Source organism: Oryctolagus cuniculus, chromosome 9, assembly GCF_051225735.1.
Source record: "Oryctolagus cuniculus isolate XC-2025 breed Fujian yellow rabbit chromosome 9, ASM5122573v1, whole genome shotgun sequence".
Taxonomy (NCBI): domain Eukaryota; kingdom Metazoa; phylum Chordata; class Mammalia; order Lagomorpha; family Leporidae; genus Oryctolagus; species Oryctolagus cuniculus.
In genome coordinates this window covers 121,615,158-121,636,692 of record NC_142875.1, presented here as the reverse complement: position 1 = coordinate 121,636,692, position 21,535 = coordinate 121,615,158, and the positions used below count along the sequence as shown (strand labels likewise).

The 21,535-nt window shown below is 39.7% G+C and overlaps 1 protein-coding gene across 14 annotated transcripts in view; it reads left to right on the top strand.

Annotated features, from left to right (window-relative positions):
* Positions 1 to 21,535, top strand: part of SOX5 (SRY-box transcription factor 5) — a 1,100,247-nt gene that overhangs the window by 509,341 nt on the left and 569,371 nt on the right. The gene's annotated exons all lie outside the window — the stretch shown is intronic.

Here is a 21,535-nt window from a genome sequence, read left to right as displayed (position 1 = left end):
CCACCATATGTGGTTTCCAAGTCAGGCAGGTATTTGCTTCCTTTCATGCTTCTCCTTTCCTTTTGTAGTGTGGAAACAGCATGCCCTCATCCTTTCACAGGTGAAATCCTGCAATGGCCTTGGAATTGGTCTTCGGGCTCCCTGTCTCTTCTCACACTCGTCCACTATACTTGGGCTAGCTCTTAAGGACCGCTAAACACAGCCGAGCCTGGACTTCTAGACCTGTCTTTACCCAATTCCATAGAAATAGCCTTGTTAGAAACAACTAGGCCACTGATTTTATAAACGTGTGTGTGTGTGTGTATATATATATATATACACACACATATATACACATATATATACATATCCTAGTTATGATCTACATGCATTTCTGTTTCCTGTGTGTTCATGTTTTATTCCTTCTTGCTCCTCCTCTAGCCCTTCCTCCAACACCAGCCAAAGATAAATGCTGCTTCTCACCTTTAAGCCATCTCGTATTGAACCTGATGCTTTCCAAATGGGTACCCATAACTCGGGATGTTTCCACAGTTACACTCAGGATGCTTCCGCAGTTCTGTGCTTTTGACTTATAACCTGCGAGCAATTCTGTGCCCATTTTGTATCTACAGCCCTTCTCACAGAGTGAATGCATACAGTTGTTTAATTGTATGTCTTAGGATGGTTATCAATGAGATTAAGATGTCTACATGTAATGTGCTGTACCATTGTTGGGTACAATGCTTGGCGGATAGCATAAGATTAGTAACTACTACAGAACAGGAATTGCAGAAAATTGGTACTCAACACATGTTTAAAATCACATACATGCGATGATACATATGCCTGATTTTTAAAATTCACACCATAGTAACCGATGAAATAGTCTCTGTTACTATATTTTCCATGTGGTCTTGGAGAGAGATCTCTTAATTCACTTAGCAGTATTAAATCTTAAAGTGTATGGAAAGTAAAAAGATACATATTGATATATAATTAATTGAATTGACTTGAAAAATTACCAGACATTTGACTGGGAAATTATTTTGAGTTTTTATAACACAAAAATTTATATACTGTACAGAAAATGGCCATTCTAATGATTAAGCAATCACACAAAATCTGTCAATATGAGGAAATAATAGGAAGAGCCCTCTCTTTGGTAATGGGGATTCTAAGTATATCCAAAATAACTGGGAAGTTTGTTGCTATTATTATAATTATTAAATGTATTATTAAATCTTTATAAAATCAAGTAAGATGAGATATACTCCTAATCAGTGGCTTAGAATAAATGAAGAAAGTAACTTATAAAGTGAATTAACGGCAGGAAGATTGCATGATTTAAATCTCTCTAGAACAGCTATCTGTGACCTGAATTAGAAAGAGAAAATTAAAGGGGGAAAAAGGGGGCCAATAGTGTTTGTATTTCTGCATTTCAGGTGAGATATCCACATTTTGCTTGTATTTTTCTTCTCATTAAGTGTAGAAACCCATAGAAACAAGTCTCTGTGCAGCTCCAAATGCCCCCATTCCGTTTTAGATGGGATTTCCAATAAGGCCACTGTTTCTTGCAAAGAATATTACATCTCACTAATTGTCCTACAAATCCCATTCTTAATTAAAATCAAAATCTTCATCATAACAACTTTACTATATAGCTTGCAAATATGTGTTCTTTCTTGTTTGTTGGGAGGATGATGCTCTGGATACATCTTTTTATTTTATTTGTTTATTTTTTTTCTTTCGAGAAGGAGCAGCCCTGGTGAGAAAAATTTACAGCAATTGATTTTGTTTGTTTGTGGCTGCAGCCATAGAAACTCCCGAGCAGAACCAAATAGTGCTTGTGGGGCATAAGCATAGTGGTTCATGGGCAGACAGTAAGTTTTATAATACTGATAATGCTAGACAATAAGACTAGGTATACGCCTTGCAACTCCTTCATTTGTCTCTGCTTTATACTAAATGGTTCACTCCACCATGCATATGCTGGCTACAATGTGACATATTTAATTCTGCATTTAGTCTCTGCTTTGTTACACATGCACAAAAATAGCAAGTCCGCTTCTAAAATGCCACCTACCAGCCTTCTAACAGCAACAACAACAACAACAACAAAATTAAATACAAAGTAAGTTTGAAGAACAGTAACGGTGGGAAAATCTATCCCATGGATCATTCTTTATACAGGGAGTTGGCAAACCAGGAAGAATAGACTTTGTCATGTGCAAATATGGTGACCATAAATGGTGCTGGAGGCTTTTTCCATTGTCCTCTGAGTTTGCCATGAGAGAAAGCGGGTAAGAGAAAGAAAGACACGTTTGATAGAGTTGTGAAGAATGTCTGAATGGCTATTGGGTGTTGAGCATTGTCTTGCAGTGACCTCAATTCGGTACAGTAGAGACCCTTGAAAGCACTGTCTGAAGTCACAATACCACCATTCTCCTCCATTTAGTAAAAGGGATTAGTTAAAAGGGTGACGTTCCGTGCAGAGAGTTCCAAGTATTCCATGAAACAAAAGGCTCTGAAATGTTTTTGAAGTTATTTTTAATTGAGTTGAACTAATTTAATAAAGGTCCTACGGAGGAAAAAAAAATAAAGGAATGTGATTGTTTTATGATTCCTCACAGATGGAATGGACATTTATAGCATACTTTTCCTTTAGTGTTCCAGAGAACAGTAGCTCCATTTACAGCTACTGTTAGCAATTTAAAACTGCTCCAAAATGAAGTCTTTCAAGAAGTTGACAGCTTATAAATAAATCTGTCTGATAAAATTGAACATAAACTGCATCTGTGGTTAGTTTGCCAAAATTAATTCTACATTTAATTAGAGATAGCAGTCAAACATATTTAATAAAAAACAGTCTTGGAGAGTAAATCAAATGAAGTCAGATTTTTGCAGACGCCTTGCATTTGTTTGCAAGGAGTGATGAAATGACCTCACCTCTCTGATGCCCAGGGAGATGGCAGCGTGAGCTCCATGCAGGGACGGGGAAACCCGGGAATTCACACTGTGCAGAAAGGTTCCTTGCTCAGCTCAGGGTAGAGAGGAAACGCTCATTTCGTGACTTCTCTCAATGTCATCACTGGGTTCTACTCTGATGCCATATGTATTCAACTCCAAAGTTATTAAGCAAATTACTGCTAATAATTAGAACAGGCTAAGGTAATCCTAGGTTACAGATGTACAAGAACATAGACTTGTTCATAATTTTCATTTTTTTACTTCTTTAGCAAAGTTGTGTGTGTGTGTGTGTGTGTGTTTGAATTCAGCCATTGCACTGAGATGTACTAAAATCGTACGCTAGCTACAGTGGCATTCTTCCTCCACAGAAACTTAAAAAAAAAGCAATCCCCAGCGCTTCTTATCAAATATTTGTGCTCACTCTGCATGGTTTTAGCAGTGTGGCACAGCTGTGGAAGCCCAAAGAAGACACAAAAACATACAGATCAATCAGAATGCAGCAAACAATATTTTGGAACGAAAGTGACTTACAGTTCAAAAGGCAAAGAAGCAGATCTTCAAACGCTGGGAGTTTCAACACATAGTCCATAGTCCTGGGTGACAGACAATAGAAATGAACAATAAAAGTCCCAAATAGGGATAGAAATTGTACGTGCCTATCCCAGTGCACACAAAAATTAAAGTCTACCAAGCCAAATCTTATTTTGATCTGCTTAAGAAGTGTGATGATACTTTCTAGAAATGTGGGAGAATTTAAGAAATGGATCATTGTGGGGAATACCACTGACATACTTAGTTAACATTAAATTTGGATTTAGTATGAAACATTTGTTTCCTGAGTTCTTCTATACCTATAGTGCTGTAATTATCAATATGGTTAATCTGCACTAAATATTTTTATGAAGTCTAGGTGTCATGTGGTTATTAATATTGCATCTGACTAAAATACACAAAGGTGTCCTGTTTAGTTCTCTAAGTGCCATGTAGATATTTAAAGTCCTTTAAGAAATTTATTTTTATTTTACACACATTAATTCCCCCTTCTCAATTACTTCATACTTTTTTTCTAAAAATTTTAAAGAATACAGGGTAATGAATAGGACACACTTACTCCTGAAGTTAAAACAATATATTTCTATTTTGAGATCTGCTCTGCAAGTCTTACATTGCTTATATTTGGAAGAAACAAAGCAGCAGCAAATGTATACAACACAAAAGTTCTGCCTGCTATTTAATTCTGTCATGAATTAATTATGCTGTTTTAACACAGGTGGACTTACATGTTGCTGTATTGTAGCTGTTTAATCATTTATTATAATATAGACCTGCTGTAGGTTATATCTAGAAATTAAAAGGTATTAAAAACAGATATTTCATAAAGTAGGGTTGACCTGCTGAATCATGCAGTAAAATCTCTATCAGTGTCTCCCACGGAGCTAACTGATTGATCTGTCTACCTACTTACCTGCCTACATATGTATCTATGGATTTCAAAAAGCTTATGGAAAAATAAAGTATTTGTCAATGCAGGAAACATTGAAGATTGTATACAGCTTTCCATAATACAAGTTTTCAGAGATCTCATGTATTAAACCAAAGAAAACAATCATTTTAATCAATAGTTTTAAGTTAGGAAGCAGAATTATGGTGTTATTAAGACTACCTTGTGGGTAAACATCAAGTGGCTTTCCCTTTCATGTAACAAAAAATGAGCAAAAATTTTTTAAAAATCGCTGCTAATTTAGGAAACATGTAAAAATATTTTTATACTTATATGTTTTATAGGTCTTTGTAAAATAACCCTTTTTTCAAAATTTTGTTAACAATGCTTTAAGTGAAAAATGAACAGCTTCAGATCTGTGGGTTAACAGTTAGGTGATTCTTTGTCTTTTTAGCAGAAAAGCCCTTTGAGAAGTTGGTCTCATCTTGGGTCTTAATCTGGCTGGGTCAGGGTTATTTCATCTTTGAAATGCAAATATTGACCAAATAAGTTCTAAATCAGCTTTTTGGTCTTCACGATCAAGACATTTCTACCCATCTTACATAGTCTCTGAATGTAAACAAATACTGTATCTTTTTGTAGTTTTGATTGGCTTCATGAGGTGACATTGAACACTGTACAGCTAATGGGGAATGGAGGCACACTGCATCTGGGCAGCTGTAGTTTTTGCTGTCTATTCAGGAGTGGTAAAAAAATTAATGGTAAGTGTACAAGTGGAGTGGTTGATGATCTCAAGATGTTAGTGCAGAAGTACTAAGTCATAATAGCAATATTCCTAATTTAGGATATTGTATACTGAAAATAAAACTTGTCATCATTTTATTTCAAGGCTGGTTGTGAGGTTTGTTTAAGATTTGTCTCCAGCAGCTAGCATTGTGGTGTGGAAGGTAAAGCTAATGCCTCTGGTGGCGGTATCCCATATGGGTGCCAGTTCAAATCCCGCTACTCCACTTTTGATCCAGCTCTCTGCTATGGCCTGTGAAAGCAGTGGAAAATGGCCCAAGAGCTTGGACGTCTGTATTGGTTTGGGAGACCCAGAAGAGGCTCCTGCCTTGAGATCAGCACAGCTGTGGCCATTGCGGCCATCTGGGGAGTGAGCCAGTGAATGGAAGACCCCTCTCTCTCCTTCTCCCTCTGCCTCTGCCTGTCTATAGCTCTGCCTTTCAAATTAAAAAAAAATATCTAGAGAGCAGGTGTCAGAGCACGGTGGGTTGAGTGCTGGTTGACATGCCTGCTTCCCTTATTGGAGTGCCTGGATTCAACTCCTTCTGCTTCTAACCAGAGCACTGTTAACATCAACCCTTGGAGGCAGGGCATTATGGCTTAAGTACTTGAGTCCCTGCCACCCACGTTGGAATCCTATTTAGAATACCAAGCTCCTGGCTTTGACCTGGCTCAGCCATGACTGTTGCAGGCATTTGGGGAGTGAACCATCAGTTGGAAGATCTCCCTCTCTCTAGACATTAAAAATTATCTAAAAGAGTGCCCTGCAAAAATATATATTCTTGATAAGTAAATTAGAAAGCATTGCAGCTTCACAAAATCAGTAATTTGGACATTAGAGGCTAGGGCTTTATAGAGAACACAGAGAAAACTGCTCTGAGTCGTCAATGCCTCCACCCTGCTGGAGCGTGTCCGCATTCTCCTCAGGAGCCTCCTTGCATCCTGTCTCTTGTGAGAGATCCAGTTATCTCATTGATGATGCCAGCTGTCTTTTTTTTTTTTTTTTTAAACAGGCAGAGTGGACAGTGAGAGAGAGAGACAGAGAGAAAGGTCCTCCTTTTACCGTTGGTTCACCCTCCAATGGCCGCTGTGGCCAGTGCGCTGCGGCCGGCGCACCACGCTGATCTGAAGCCAGGAGCCAGGTGCTTACCCTGGTCTCCCATGGGGTGCAGGGCCCAAGCACTTGGGCCATCCTCCACTGCACTCCCTGGCCACAGCAGAGAGCTGGCCTGGAAGAGGGGCAACCGGGACAGAATCCGGCGCCCCGACCGGGACTAGAACCCGGGGTATGGGCACTGCAGGCAGAGGATTAGCCTAGTGAGCCGCGGTGCCAGATGCCAGCTGTCTTTTAAAAATGCACTTCTATTTATGTCATCCTCCTGATTGCAAACCTTTACTGAGTTCTAGCTGTCTACTGGATAAATTCTAAGCCCCTAAGCCAGACAAGCAAGACCCTTATCTATCTGATCTGTGCAGAGCTTGCCAGTAAGCAGTTGCTTACCTTTGTCCAGGATGCACATCCCTCCATTCAGAAGTACAATAACTAAGACTCTTACTCAAAAGTAAAAACAGGTGTCATCTATCAGGCTTTCTTCTCAAATGCCTCCCTCTTCTCTGTACAGATTGTGTTATAAAATCTCCAACATTGATGTATCTTTCTTAGATCCCTCCCCACTTCCACCTCTATGGCTAACATGCTTCTTTATTTTAAACTTGTCTATTTTGATATCCACCTTCCACCACAGCATATGTATTTAAAAATTAACAATTGAAAGTTAAATTTGTAAGGCAATAAAATGAAACTGATGGATGGGGTAGATTTTGCTGTCAGGTACTTCAGGGAAGTGGTTTAATCTATGCACATATTATAAATATCAGATTTGTGGTTTTCTAAATTCTAATAATGTGTCTACACATTATCATTCAATGAAAATACAGATTTCACTTCTCTATGATTTTTGATGTTGGTTAAATATTACCAAATTATTCTCAAGATTTTTTTCAAAGCTTGTGTATTTAATGTAATGTTCACAATTGCTGTGGGTATGATGTTAAGAGTTTAAATTGGCATTTTTGAAGCCAAAACTGAAATTTCAGTCTTCACTTAGTTACATATATATATGAAAAATACCTTTCAAAGAGAAGTACCACCTTATATGAATTAGTAATTTCTTTTAATTGCCTCAAATATTTCAGTCTCATGTGGATTTTTGAAGTTGTGTGCAGCTTTGATGTTTTATTAATTATTTTCAAGGTGGCTTTCTTTCCGGAGCAAAGCATACATATTGATTTTGTGTATGATGAAGACTGAAATTTCTATCTTGGCACTGATACTTCTTGCAATCAGATCTAGAAAGGGTTTGATCGTTTTTAAGCAACTCTCCAACAGTTAACTGTTGGCTGCCAAAGTTCAATTTAGATAAGTGAAGGGGAAGAGTTTAGAAATTTCACACATTAAATGTGTGATGGGAAAAACCCAATATAATGTATTAAAGATGCAGCCTTTGGAGGAAAACATGGAGTGTCATAAGAATTGTGTGCCAGTCTCCAAAGGTTTTCAGTCAGGTTTGGTTCAGAAAAGCCCTTGAACGTGTTGGAAGCAGATCTTGGAAGGGGCTGTGTGGTGTGTCGGGGAAAGCACCAGAGTAAGTCTTGGTTACGCATAGACTGCGACGTCGACTGTGGTAGCATGACAAAAATTGGTCTGTGTAGTTTGCCACTGCCAATCTTCATGATTGATACAGATTGTTGGAGCCATATCTATCATATGGTGCTCCATATTGATTGTTAAAATCTGCAAAAATGAATTATCTGGAGTGTATTTTTCCATCCCATTGGTTAATTCTTCCTGTGTCAAAGAGTTTTAAAACATTTGACCTTCATTTTCCATTCTCAGTTGTTACCATGACTAGAAGGAAACATTATCACTCTGTGTTCATAACACTTGAATAATGATATTGTCATCTATTTTTTACGGATCACCGTAAAGGATAGCTCCCCATTTAAACAGTCATTGTCTGAGAGGTTTTAGTAAGTCAGTTGTTTCTATTTTTAGGGATGGTTTAGTGTTATTTTTTTTTAAATTACCATCTAGACTTTAAGAAAGAGAGTAAGAAGTCCTATGCCAAATAAACTCTTAGAGGAGCTTGAAGTCTCACCCATCGTTACAGAAAAGGCAGGAAATAGCTTTGGATCTTTTTTAGTATTGGGATGGGCTGTATCTGTCAGTAGAATTCAAGTGCAATCAACAGGAGTATGAAAATACTTCCGACTTTCTCGAATTGAAAAGATTCTCCACGTCTGTAAGGGACAAGTGGCGTAGGAGAGTTTCCTTTAAATCACCTATAATGTCAGGATCATTAGAAAGTAAGCAACCAGAATGCAGCATTGTGCTCTTGGAAAGAGCCCACAGAAGAATGAAAACAGATGGTATTATCATTCTATCCCAAGCACTGTGTGGATTTCTTGGTCAGAGTCTGATTGAAGTTTCTGAAATTATTAAGTGGATAGATAATAGAGAATAAGAAAATTAGAGCAGACAAAGCTTGCCAACTCTTTAATGCTCCCTTACACAAAACTGCCTGCAGGTTCAACAAACCCAGGCCTGGGTTTTGTGGGTTTACAAGGTCCCCCCACTAGAGAAGTTGTTTTAGGTGATGGTCACTGTTTTAATTAAAGGAATATCAAACTATATGTTTAGAAAGATAATAATAAGCCACCCAAACCCAGATGCCACACATGTTGGAGAAAGGCTATAGCAAGTAAAAAACAAAAAAAAACCCCACAGCATTCCCTCATTCTACAAGCTGGGTTTACATCAGACCAAGAAGGGAGAAGTTAGGACCATTTTCATTTTCTATCTCCAGCAATCTTCATTTCTTGGCTCTGCAGACTTCCTTACTCCACACTTGATAATTAACTACCTCCATGTCTTCCTCTTCAGTTGCTCCCTTCATTTTTGCTGATATGCTAACAAAAGAAATACCTGGAAGAAAGCCACATCTTGTTTTTGCGTACAGCCATTGTACAACCTCACAGTGTCTTTTGCATCACTGTACACATTCATGGAATGGCCTCCTCCCAAACTTGGAAAATTATCATGAGTTAAGCAGTTTTCCAAAAGTTGAGCAAGCAAAAAACATAACTGAATGCATGAGACCCAGTGGTTACTTTCAGCTTGGTTTCAGTGAAAGAACATTTAAACTGGCGTTAGCTTATTTTAACCATGTCTTTTTTTTTTTAATGTGGTTCAACCATGTTTGTAACATATATTTTTCTTAATTAAAATCTTAAAAATTTTTTCTCTAATTCAGGTGGGCAATTTTGAATTATGGCTCTACCCTTTAATAGCTGGCTGCAGTTAGAGTGACTGCCATTAGAACCAAATGTCATCTTCTTCATTCCTCCCAAAGACCAGATAGTTTAGATGATAGCCCTGTGATATGAAAGGACATGAGTTTTAACTTACATTCTTGTTTTTCCAGAGAAGTTGTGAGGAGTCTTGAAAAAAATTCATGGAAAATGCATAATATGAGAGATGACGAATGAGTATCAAAATTTTTCCACCAAAATAAAAATCTTTTAATTTCACTTTCCATGAACTTTTTGAGATTGACACATATATATTCTTTAATTTTCATTTCAGTATTACATATGATAAAATTAGGAAAAGCTACGGGCTTTGTTTTTGATTGGCATTGACTATTTATGTTTGTACAGTAAAACAGCAAAGTAATTCAGAGTAGAAACCCGATTTTGAAGGTCGTGTAGTAGAGTCACAGCTAGGATGCCTGAGTAAGACACAGACCTTTTGAAAGAGGTGTGATAAACGCTTCAAATCAATGCTGACAACTAATTGAAAAGAGTGGTTTGAAAAGCTTTGGAATTTTCTTTAACATGTTCAAGTTTATTCATATGAATAAAACTAGGACTTCTAAAATTGAATATTGAGCTTTTTTTTTGGTAATTTACAGAAATAAACATTGAGCTGACACCAGGTTTGTGTGGGAGTAAGGTAAATTTGGGCTAAATGACTGATGTAGTGTTTGGGTATAAACATTAGATTCCATATTGCAACTGTCTGTCACTACTCTTGTCATTAATCAAATAGGTACTAAGATGTACAGCAATGTTTAACTGTATTTAATGTAGTTAGTTTTTACAATCATTGCTGGGAACTATCCAGGTGCAGGTGGTAGCTATTTTTCTTCCTGATTGAAGATTTTGAGTCGTTTACTGTCTTTCTATAGAACTACAATGTAAGTATACAGGTTTGATTGGATCTGCTGAGTTTGGGATCTTTGTACTCTAGAGGTAGTAACAGGATTCGTGAATCTTGGACATCACTAAAAGTTGGAGGAAGTTAAAGTATTTGATTTTGGTGTGTGTGGCCTTTTGGATATAATCGTGCATTTAGAAGTAAAAAAGGAATTTGAAAAAGTAAATGACAGCAGTTGGTAGTTCCTCTTAACTTACTCTATGCCTTGTCTGCACTGAACTTTGATAAAAGGAGAAATAAACACTTAATAACTATGAATTAGCAAGTGTCTAGTGTGTTTACATTAAATAGTAGTATTCAGTTTCTGGTGAGCCAATTTTACAAACATATCACATTTTTAAAATTTAAGGTTGCTTTTGAAGAAATCTTAATTTTCCTTGCTAACATAATTTTAATTGGCTTACTCTTTGGAAGTTCAAAGGGGAGCCAGTGGTGTGGCACAGCAGGTTAAGTTGTCATCTGTGATGCTGACCTCACATATAGGCACCTGTTTGAGTCCAGACTGCTCCATTTTTGATGCAGGTCTCTGCTGATGTACCTGGAAAAGCAGTAGAAAATATCCAAGTCCCCGGGCCTCTGTACCCATGTGGGAGACCCTGTTGAAGCTGCTGACTGCTGGCTTTGATCTGGCTGGGCCCTGGCTATTGTGGCCAGCTGGGGAGTGAACCAAAAGATCGGAGATCAGTCGCTCTATGTTTTTCCCTCTCTCTCTCTAACTCTGATTTTGAAATAAATAATCTTTAAAAAAAAGAAGGCCAAAGGGCTCAAACAGTAAAACATGGAATAAAATATATAGATTTTCACCAAAAGATAACTTGTTAGACCACTAAGGTTATACTAGATATTCTCAAAAAGTCTTCTGATAAGTGTTTCTCCTTTTCACCAGGCCCAGTTTATTATTCATATATTAAGTATAAAATAACCAAAAGCTAGGAGCAGAGGAAAAGAGAAAGTATATTAATAGAAGTGATTATTGGGGCCAGTGCTGTGGCGCACTAAGTTAATCCTCCGCCTGTGGTGTCGGCATCCCATATAGGCGCCAGTTCTAGTCCCGGCTGCTCCTCTTCCGGTCCAGCTCTCTGCTGTGGCCTGGGATAGCAGTGGAGGATAGCCCAAATGCTTAGGCCCCTGCACCCGTGTGGGAGAGCAGGAGGAGGCTCCTAGCTCCTTGCTTTGGATTGGCGTGGCTCCAGCCGTTGCAGCCATTTGGAGAGTGGACCAATGGAGCAATGGAGGGAGGACCTTTCTTTCTGTCTCTCTCACTGTCTGTGGCTCTACCTGTCAGATAAATAAATAAAATATTTTTAAAAAATACAAAAGTGGCCGGCGCCGCGGCTCACTAGGCTAATCCTCTGCCTTGTGGCGCCAGCACACCGGGTTCTAGTCCCCGTCAGGGCGCCGGATTCTGTCCCGGTTGCCCCTCTTCCAGGCCAGCTCTCTGCTGTGGCCAGGGAGTGCAGTGGAGGATGGCCCAAGTGCTTGGGCCCTGCACCCCATGGGAGACCAGGAGAAGCACCTGGCTCCTGCCTTCGGATCAGCGCGGTGCGCCGGCCACAGCACGCCGGCCACAGCACGCCGGCCGCGGCGGCCATTGGAGGGTGAACCAACGGCAAAGGAAGACCTTTCTCTCTGTCTCTCTCTCTCTCACTGTCCACTCTGCCTGTCCAAAATATATATATATATATATAAATACAAAAGTAAAAGTGATTGTTTTTGTATTGTTTTTTAAATCCATTGTGTATTATTATTTTTTTTTTCTTCTTAGAAAATACCAAAAGTGTGTAATTGGAGCACTTGTGCTAGGTAAAAGGTCTAAATTTGAATCACTATTGAAAAATTCTGGTTTCTAATACAGATGTTTATTTGAAAATGATAGATGGTCCTTGAGGGACCTTGAAGTGCTTTCATGGATTCCTGTGCCTGGTTGGCAGTTTTATTGAAAATGACTGTAAATCAGGTAAGAAAGCTGCAGGTCCTTTTTTTTTTTTTTTTTTTTTTTTTTTTTTTGTCATCTACAGAGCAACAGTGAGTTACTATCCTAGAAAATGAAGAGGCCATTTTTATAAAAGGTAGTACCACTGTAGGATGTTTAAATGGAAAGAAAAATACATGTTTCCAGAGGTGTCCCCAACAGTTACTCATTAATTGCAGTATAAATAGAGGAGGATGGCAGATAATGGCTAAAATCAGTGTAAGTGTGCAGAACCTCGTGTGTTAGTTTGTTTGTTTGCTTTTTCGTGGTGGTTCTTTGACAAGATGTCTGTTGACTAGCAAATTGAATTTGAGCTCTAATGCTATAGGAACCAGGTGAACTCATGTTCTCCAAATGCATCTGTTGTTTGCTTCTTCCAGAATAAATATTACAGTGCTTGATGAACAACAGCTGGAAGATTTGCATGTACTTGTTTCCTCTTGGGTTCACAGGATGAAGTCACTTGTGCACCAATGACAATTTTAAAAGAAGAAAAGTATAGCCCATCAGAAGCTATCGGAAGCACAGTCTCCTTGTGTTTACAAATATCTTTTCCATTTTCACTCTTTTTTGAGCTCTACATTTTAGATAGTGATCTAGCTGGAGCACATTTGTTCTGCTTTAATATTCACTGTCTCTTATCTATGGTTTTTTTTTTAATATCTCCATTTATTCTTCATGAGATGGTGCCTAGAAAACTGATATATAGTGACATTTGTTTTTAAAGATTTTATTTATGTGAGAAGGTAGAGTTAGACAGAGGGGAGAGACAGAGAGAAAGGTCTTCCGTCCACTGGTTCATTCCTCAAATGGCTGAAACAGCCAGAGCTGAGCTGATCTGAAGCCAGGAGCCAGGAGCTTCTTCTGGGTCTTCCACGTGGGTGCAGTGGCCCAAGCACTTGGGCCATCTTGTACTGCTTTCCCAGGCCATAGCAGAGAGCTAGGTCGGAAGTTTAGCAGCTGGGACTCAAACCAGCACCCATATATGATGCTGGCACTGCAGTCAAAGGATTAACCTACTGTGCCACAGTGCCAACCCGCATAGTGACCTCTAAAGTCTAGTTTGACCATGCATTCAAAATAGAAGCCATTTGGTTATTATACTTCCAAATAATATTTGTAAAGTTATATTTTCAACCATGTGAGCCACTTTTATTAATGTTTCAATTTATTTTGCCACTTGGGGTGAGGGGTAGGCTTTCTCCATCAATGTCTCATGGAGAAGTTGGGGTGAGGGTGCTGATGAAATGAACCCTGGACCACCAGTGACCCACTACAGCCACTTTACTGCTACTGAAGAGCTCCAGGGCCATGGGAAGGTCTCTTCTCCACGGGCATACTAACTCCCGCATACAATGGGCCATTCGGTCTGGGTGATTTCACTTCTCAGCTCAGTGAGCCTGTGATGACTCCAAGCCACCCTCAAGTATCCTGGTAGTCCTGCCACCCTGATCTCATCCCTTTCTGACTTTTGTTATAGGTATTACCTGCTCCGTAAGTTGCAGTGGTTGATTCTATTTGATGGTGCATTTTGTCATAGAATGTTTTATCCTGCGGTCTGTTTTTATTTTCACTCAGCCCACATTTTAATAATATTCACTGTCTCATAAGGTTAATTCTTATCTTGCCAATGAAATATCAAAGCATCTCAAGGAAAGAAACTTTGCTCTGTATTTCTTCTTTTTCCCCCTTCTCCTCTTAACACATTACAGAATAGTTGTCACAGCTATTTGAAGTGTTGATAAACTTATCAAATTCAATTGCAAACTTATTTAGAACCCAAGCAGCATGTTTGATTCAGAACCATAGAAATAGATCATAGTTAACGCTTGAATGGGGACCAGGAAACCTGAATTCCAGTCCAAGTTCAACATGATTTGGCAAGGTGCCCTTGAAGAGGTCACTTTGTGCTCAGCTCTCCTCTCATGGCTACCTGGAGACAAAAGGATCAAGTAGTGTCTAAGATGCTGCCCAACTTTGAGTTTCTGTAATTGTGTTTCTGTAAATGCCATCGTAAAAGTGAAAAACAACTCTACATAGAATTTTCAAAATTGTAGTCCATGGTCCCTGAGCTTTTTTAGTCACTCTTGAATTCAGTGATTTAACATGTATTTATTGAGCACCTAGTATAAACTAAGCCAGAGGTACAAAGTTGGAATCTACTCATGAGTTAAGCTTGGGCCATGTTTTCACTTTCCGGAGCCAGCTTCATAATGGAGATAGCAATAGCTGCCTTGTTGCTTGAGGCTTAAATCAGGGAGTACAGTTAGCATGTAGCCCAGCACCTGCCCGATTAAATGGGCTGAGTATTGTTCACAGTAGTTTGATGCGTTTAATTTTAAAAATATTTTAAAATATTTGTTTTCCTTGTTTTGAGAAATGGAGAGAAGGAGTGGGGGGGAGAGAGATAGAAATTGAGTGTGAAATGAAAATTTCTTCTGTTTGCTGGTTCATTCACTAGTTGACTAGAACATATGGACCTGGGCCAGCCTTGAATTTAATCTGGGTCCTCCATGTGTGTGGTGCAGACCAAAGTACTTGGACCATTACCTGTTGCCTCAGAGGCAATTAGCAGGAAGCTGGATCAAAAGCCCAGGAGCTGGGACTGGAATGAAGCATTCTGATACGAGATACACGTGTTCCCGGTAGTATCTTAATTACTATGCCAAATGCCCAGGCCTGATATATTTAATTTTTAAGTCATTAAGTGCAATCATATTTAAAGTTATATGTGGTACAAATATAGCTCAGTTGATTAGTTAAGTATTTAGATTGTGCATTTCAGCTACAATTTTATATGGCCTTATCCTCTTTGAAACTTGGGCCAGAGTGTGTGTGTCCTACTGCACTTAGAACTGCAAGAATTGAAAATAAGGAAACGTGAATGAAATTTCCAGCATAATGCTTGATATAAAAGGTTCACAAAGTTTGTTTCAGGCAAAACCAACCTACGGTGTTTAGGCAAAACTAGCTTGGTTTTGTTCTAGGAAAAAATTAATCTACGAAGGTTGCCTCTGGAATAGAATTGACTGTAAGAAGATGGACAAGCCATTGGGGTGATAAAAATATACAGTGCTTTAAGTGTAAGTCCATAAGGGAATACATGGAGGACCGTACACCTATTTAATGTAAATATAAATTATGTCTAGCAACTTTTGTCCTCTTCCATAAGCAAAAATATTGTATTATGTTTTATAGCTGGAAAAAAATCCCAGCTGATTCTAAAAGCAGTTCTCTAATATCTTGGCTATAATAGTATTCCTACACAGTGTTTGTTTTTATCATTACATAAAAATGAAAAGGGTCCCATGATTACACGAACCTCTTATATCTGCCAGCTGTTACAGGAATAGTCAGCGGTTTTGAGTATTTCACCACCCCATTGTTTCAATTTGGCACACCGTATTTTAGGCTATTTATGGCTCACCTTGGTCTTGAACCTACTCTTTTCACTGGCGTGGACAGCCCTCTGCACCATGAACTTTACCTTTGCTAGGGTCTCGTCACAGGCATAATCAGTTGCGTTGCCTCTTTCTTCACATAGTTTTCTGAGACGAGGAATAGCTCATGATTTATTCTTCTCAAGCTTTATCTGGGGTTGGGTCTGTAGGAAGCTGTGGAAGTGGCGGGGGAGGAGTGGAAGGGACAGCGTAAACATATACATACAGCGCTCGCAAATAAAGAAAGACATCTTTTGTTACAGCTGGTTGCAGAAGAAGTTTCTGCTTGCACTGCTGAAGATAGCATGAGAAGATTAGTGTTGTGGCAGCACAGTCAGGACAAAGACGGACTGTGTGAGAGGGATCGCTCTGTTTGCCCAGCAGAGCTCTCTCTCTGGTTGTTGATGGATTTAACTGGTGCGATGTTAGGCCTGGCTAGCTCCACCCCATGATTGTCAAGAGGCAGCAGTTGCAGCGGCAAATGGCCATGTGGAGTATACCATGAATTCCCTATTTGTGTAGTAGCTGGAGCTTGGCGTGGGGATTTAATATTGAATGGAGTCCAGATTGTCTAAATTGCAATCACAGTGTTTATTTAAATAGCCTATGGGGACCATTAAAGCATTTTAACTTTTGCTCCTATGTTTCTCATGTTATGAAATCTTGAAGCACATTGGGGAGAAAAGAGAAACCCAGCCTTGTAAAAGCATTAGGATGCTAAAAGTTATCTCTGCTGCCAAAAAGACTTCAAGTTACATGAACTAACATGTAACATGATGGATGGGATCCTACCGGGACCTCGAACTACAGATATTCCTCGTGTGGCTACGCTGATCCATCGCTGTTCCATCGCTGCTGTATCAATTCAGGAGATTATTTCTGTATTGGATCTCCACTCATAATGCTGAAGTCTGTTCTGTTCACAGACTTTGCTTTATTGTGGTAGCTTTAAAAATAACATAAAGGTCTATTTTAATCACATGGTTGCTGTTCCATTATTAAACTTTTTAAACAAAATTTATTTATTCGAGAGGCAGAGTTACAGAGTCAGAGATGGAAAGACAGAGAGAAAGGTCTTCCATATGCTGGTTTGCCCCCAAAAATGGCCAGAGCTGAACTGATCTGAAGCCAGGAGCCAAGAGCTTCTTCTGGGTCTCCCCGACAGGTGCAGGGGCCCAGGCACTTCAGCCACCTTCCTCTGCTTTCCCAGGCCATAAGCTGAGAGCTGGATTGGAAGAAGAGCAGCAGGGACATGAACTGGTGCCCATACGGGATGCTGGCGCCCCAGGTGGAGGCTTAGCCTACTACACCATAGCGCTGGCCCTACAATTATTAAACTTTTAACTTAATTAACAAAAAAGCTATTTCTTTTACTATGCTGGAGGAGCGAGGGTGAGGGGTACACTTTGGTGTGTAAGGTCATGACCTTGAAGTGCACAGGGTATACAAATAATTATTGTTAAGGCAGACCTTCTGAATAGAACACATGACTGTGGTCTCCATGCTTTAAAAAATAATATTATAACAATTCAGAAATTGTTGTCACTAGTGCTGACAAAAATTTTTACTGCTGGTTTGCTTTTCCATCAAGACTTTGCCTATTTTTTTTTTTTTCCTAAGGCTCCAAGTCTGGAGCTGCATTTTACAGTGCTGCAGATTATCTTCTGACCATGCAAGCAACCTGTTCCCAGACATCTTTCTGAATTGATGAACTTCATTTTCACATTAAATGAAAATAAATCCTACAGAGTTTCTGGAGCAGTGCTAACCGCTTGGATATTATTAACATGAGTTCCCGCCCTCGAGGCTCCGTCTCTTCTTGCGAAGGCCTCAGGGGACTGGCTCAGGGCGTTCTCAGGACGCTCTAAGATTAGGCCTCTGCATCTTTTTGCCCAGAGTGGACAGTGAGAGAGAAAGAGAGAGAAAGGTCTTCCTTTTGCCGTTGGTTCACCCTCCAATGGCCGCCGCGGCTGGCGCGCTGCGGCCGGCGCACTGCGCTGATCCGAATTTGCCCTGTTTTTATAGTGGTGATAACAGTATTCATCTGCCTTTGGAATAGACTGGGGGAAAATGCAGTAATATATATAAAAGGCTTTGGCTTTTCTTAAAATGCCTTGAGAGTTGTTGGCGGCAGGGTGAGTAAATCAGAGGATCTAGGACAGTGAATAACCCACATTCTGAAGGCAGACAGTAGCTGTTTAACTTGAGTCAGACCATATGCAGGTAAAGGCCTATGTTGCACCCCAAAGTATTCTCAGATACCTCTTTGCGTTATCATCACAATGTATTCTATAGGGTGAATTAATTGTGATACAGATTTCTCTCCCCATAATTCTATACATTGCTCCTTATCCCATGTTAGAACCAAAGTTTCAGATCTCTTTGAGCTCAGGGTTCCACATACTTGCAAACATTGCCATTAGTATTTCCCTACAAGCATGTGTGTACCTGTTGCTCATCCCCGATTCTTTTGCCAGGACACACTGTGACTAAAATGTATAGATTTTGCAGGAGCTGCCCATCATCTGCTTATTTCTCTTTCCATGAAGTTTTTTATTGTTCAGGAAATGATCCATGTTGCTTATTTATTTTCAGTCTCATTTTCAACTTCTTGCTTTCAACCTTCTTCCTTCTTCTGTGCTCACCACCCCCACCCTCCTTTTTTTCTGTTTCTGTCCTGATAGCGTGAATAGTGTGAGCTATCAAAGAACATGCATGCTCTAGAGAGGGAAGTGAAGAGTATATGCAATGCATAAAATTGATGGCCGATCTCAGAACAATGTGTTGGCCATCTATTTCTACTTGTAATACCGAGCGTCAAAGTCCATAAGGCTAAAGAAAAGAATCTTTGCTCGCTTAGAGTAAATACGATACTTGCTATCATCTTTGTTTTATTTGATGTGCTTCTACCTTCTTTCTAGGAATACTCTTTCTAGGACTATTAGTCTCCAAAAAGGATATTTTTAACTTAAAATAATGTCGAAAGCATTGGAGTTCGTGAGTGCAAAGGATTCTGTATGGCAATTACATTATTTTTCTGGGGCAAACCCTCAGTGCTCATGTTGTTCTTGCCTGTTTTGACTCTTTTACATTTTACGGAGCCTTGGGACTGCTTTGGGAAGGTTTAGAAGTATCCAGGGAGGTGCCTGCCACTTTGATTATTCATACCAGTTCTTTATTTTTATTTGAGACATAAAATAAAAACACACCCTGGCTTCTGCTCAGCCTCCCCTGGCATTCATTTTAAAAACAAATCCCAAACTGACCAAATGGCAGCAATGCAAGTTTTTCTGTGAGTGAGTCAACCTTCATGTCAATCAGAGTTCATTTATGGAAGCATTAAATTCTGGGATTGGCCAGGCCACCTTTAGACACATTAAAATGGGTTGGGATTTGATAGGACTTGGAGCAGAGAACTGAAAGGAAAACCAGGGGATGTGATGACTCAGAAAGCGACTCGGTTCCTTCTGAGTCAGACTTCAGCCGCTGGTAGAGTGAGAACCCTCACAAAGATGGCCGCTTTGAACTGAAAGTTGAAGGTCAGTCTCTGACCACCTGTGTGCATCTTGTTGCTTCAACTTTGTGGCGACTGGAATGATCCCTCTTCACCTCTCTTCCTATTGCTTAGCTGCAAATCGGTGTCACATTTTCCTTCTTGCTTAGGTCTTTTTAAGCCTTCCTAAGAGTGGCTGTGAACTTTTCATCAGTGAGTGTGTTTTAAAAGTTGTCCCAGAATTTCTGCCCCTGCTCTTCTGATAAACTTGGGAAGATATCTAGATATTTATTCTCTGGAATGTGTGGCTTATCCTATTCATTTACAAACAACATCACTTTTTTTTTTCCCCCACAGGCAGGCTTAGACAGTGAGAGAGAGAGAGAGAGAGAGGCAGAGAGAAAGGTCTTCCTTTGCTGTTGGTTCACCCCCCAAAATGGCCACTACAGCAGGTGTGCTGTGCCAATCCGAAGCCAGGAGGCAGGTGCTTCCTCCTGGTCTCCCATGCGGGTGCAGGGCCCAAGCATTTGGGCCATCCTCCACTGCCTTCCTGGGCCACAGCAGAGAGCTGGACTGGAAGAGGAGCAACCGGTACAGAATCGGCGCCCCAACCGGGACTAGAACCCGGAGTGCTGGCACCACAGGCAGAGAATTAGCCAAGTGAGCCGTGGCGCCGGCCACAACATCACTTCTAATTGTCAAATTTTTCATTCATTCTTCTGTTGGTATTTCTATCTGTATAAGTCTAAAAAGGATTCCCCCCACTCCTGGATTCATTCTTTCTACACACACCTATGACCACACTTTATGTGCAGCTACTTCATCTTTTTATTAAGCTTTCATTGTAAACTGTTTTAGAATATTTTCATTTCCTTAATTAGTTAACTTCCACGTAGTAGTGGAAGGTCCATATTTGAAAGTTGGGTCATTTATGAACATAAAACTACCTGTGTGGGGGAGGGGGCAGGGCAGACACTGTGTATTTTGATATTGACAGTCATTAGTTCAGCATCATTAGCCAATTTTAAGACCTTTGTGTATTTATCCACCTTCCATATTAATCGATTATATGGAGGGTTTATATCTTTTCAGAAAATTCCTATGATTTGTTACTCATTAAATTAATTCATTTTAATCCTAAGTACATTTTTCATTCTATATTCATATACGGTTATTGAAATCATACTGTGTTTTATTAGACTGAAAGTTCCTTGAGGTATTAAAATATTTTTCAGTGAAAGAATAAAAGAGTTACATGGATTCTTTCACACCATTCCTTCTCAAGAACAAAGCTCCTTTATAGCAGAGCTGACTGTGTCTCCTTGCTACTCAGAATTAATTTCGGATGTTGGGGGCTTTCGTGGGTTCTGAACCTTCCTGTCATTTTTAAAGTGGAATGAGATTGGCAAGGATTAGTGCTTCATGGAGGCCAAATGCTTGGGCACAAAGGGAAGAGGTGGCAAGTTTCCTGGTTGACGATGGTTGTTGTGGGGAGTTGGCACTTGAAAATTAAGGACATGAGTGCGGAACTCATTTACAGCTGACTCCATTTGGAGCTGTCTGCACCCCAAACCTTTTACCTCATTAGCTTTTATATTCAGGTCTCCATCTCCCTGTGGCTTCTGAGGTAATTAAAACCAAATAATATCCCTCTGGAACCTAGACTTTGGCTCACTGATGAGCAAGGACATCACCACTAGGCACCATCCATGTTTTCTCGTTCCCTCTTCTTGTTACTGTTCCTGATACCTACAGCCAGGTGATCACCCTTCCCTCGTCATTAAATAGTAGGAGGGCACAGAACAGTCAGACAAGAGCTGGATGCCGGAGGATGGAACCCAGCCAAGCTCATGCCTTGAACTTAGTATCTCTGCCAGCCCATAGTCATTCTTCTAATAACTATGCCCTTTTGTTCCCTCAGTCCTGGAGCAAAGTGTCATTCTTCATTAGGGAGGCTTTTCTGTGCAACTGGATTTGATTTCAGAATAAAAGCCTTTGAAGATTAAAGATCATTAAAGATCAGGTGTACATTTTCAACCTCACTTTACAAATTAATATTTTAGAGGAACAAATAAATAAATATATATATACATATCCACACACATACACATATGTAAACTATCTTTAATAGACTAGATTCTTGCCCCGTGTGCCTAATTCTCATAAAGCCAATTGTGGGTAC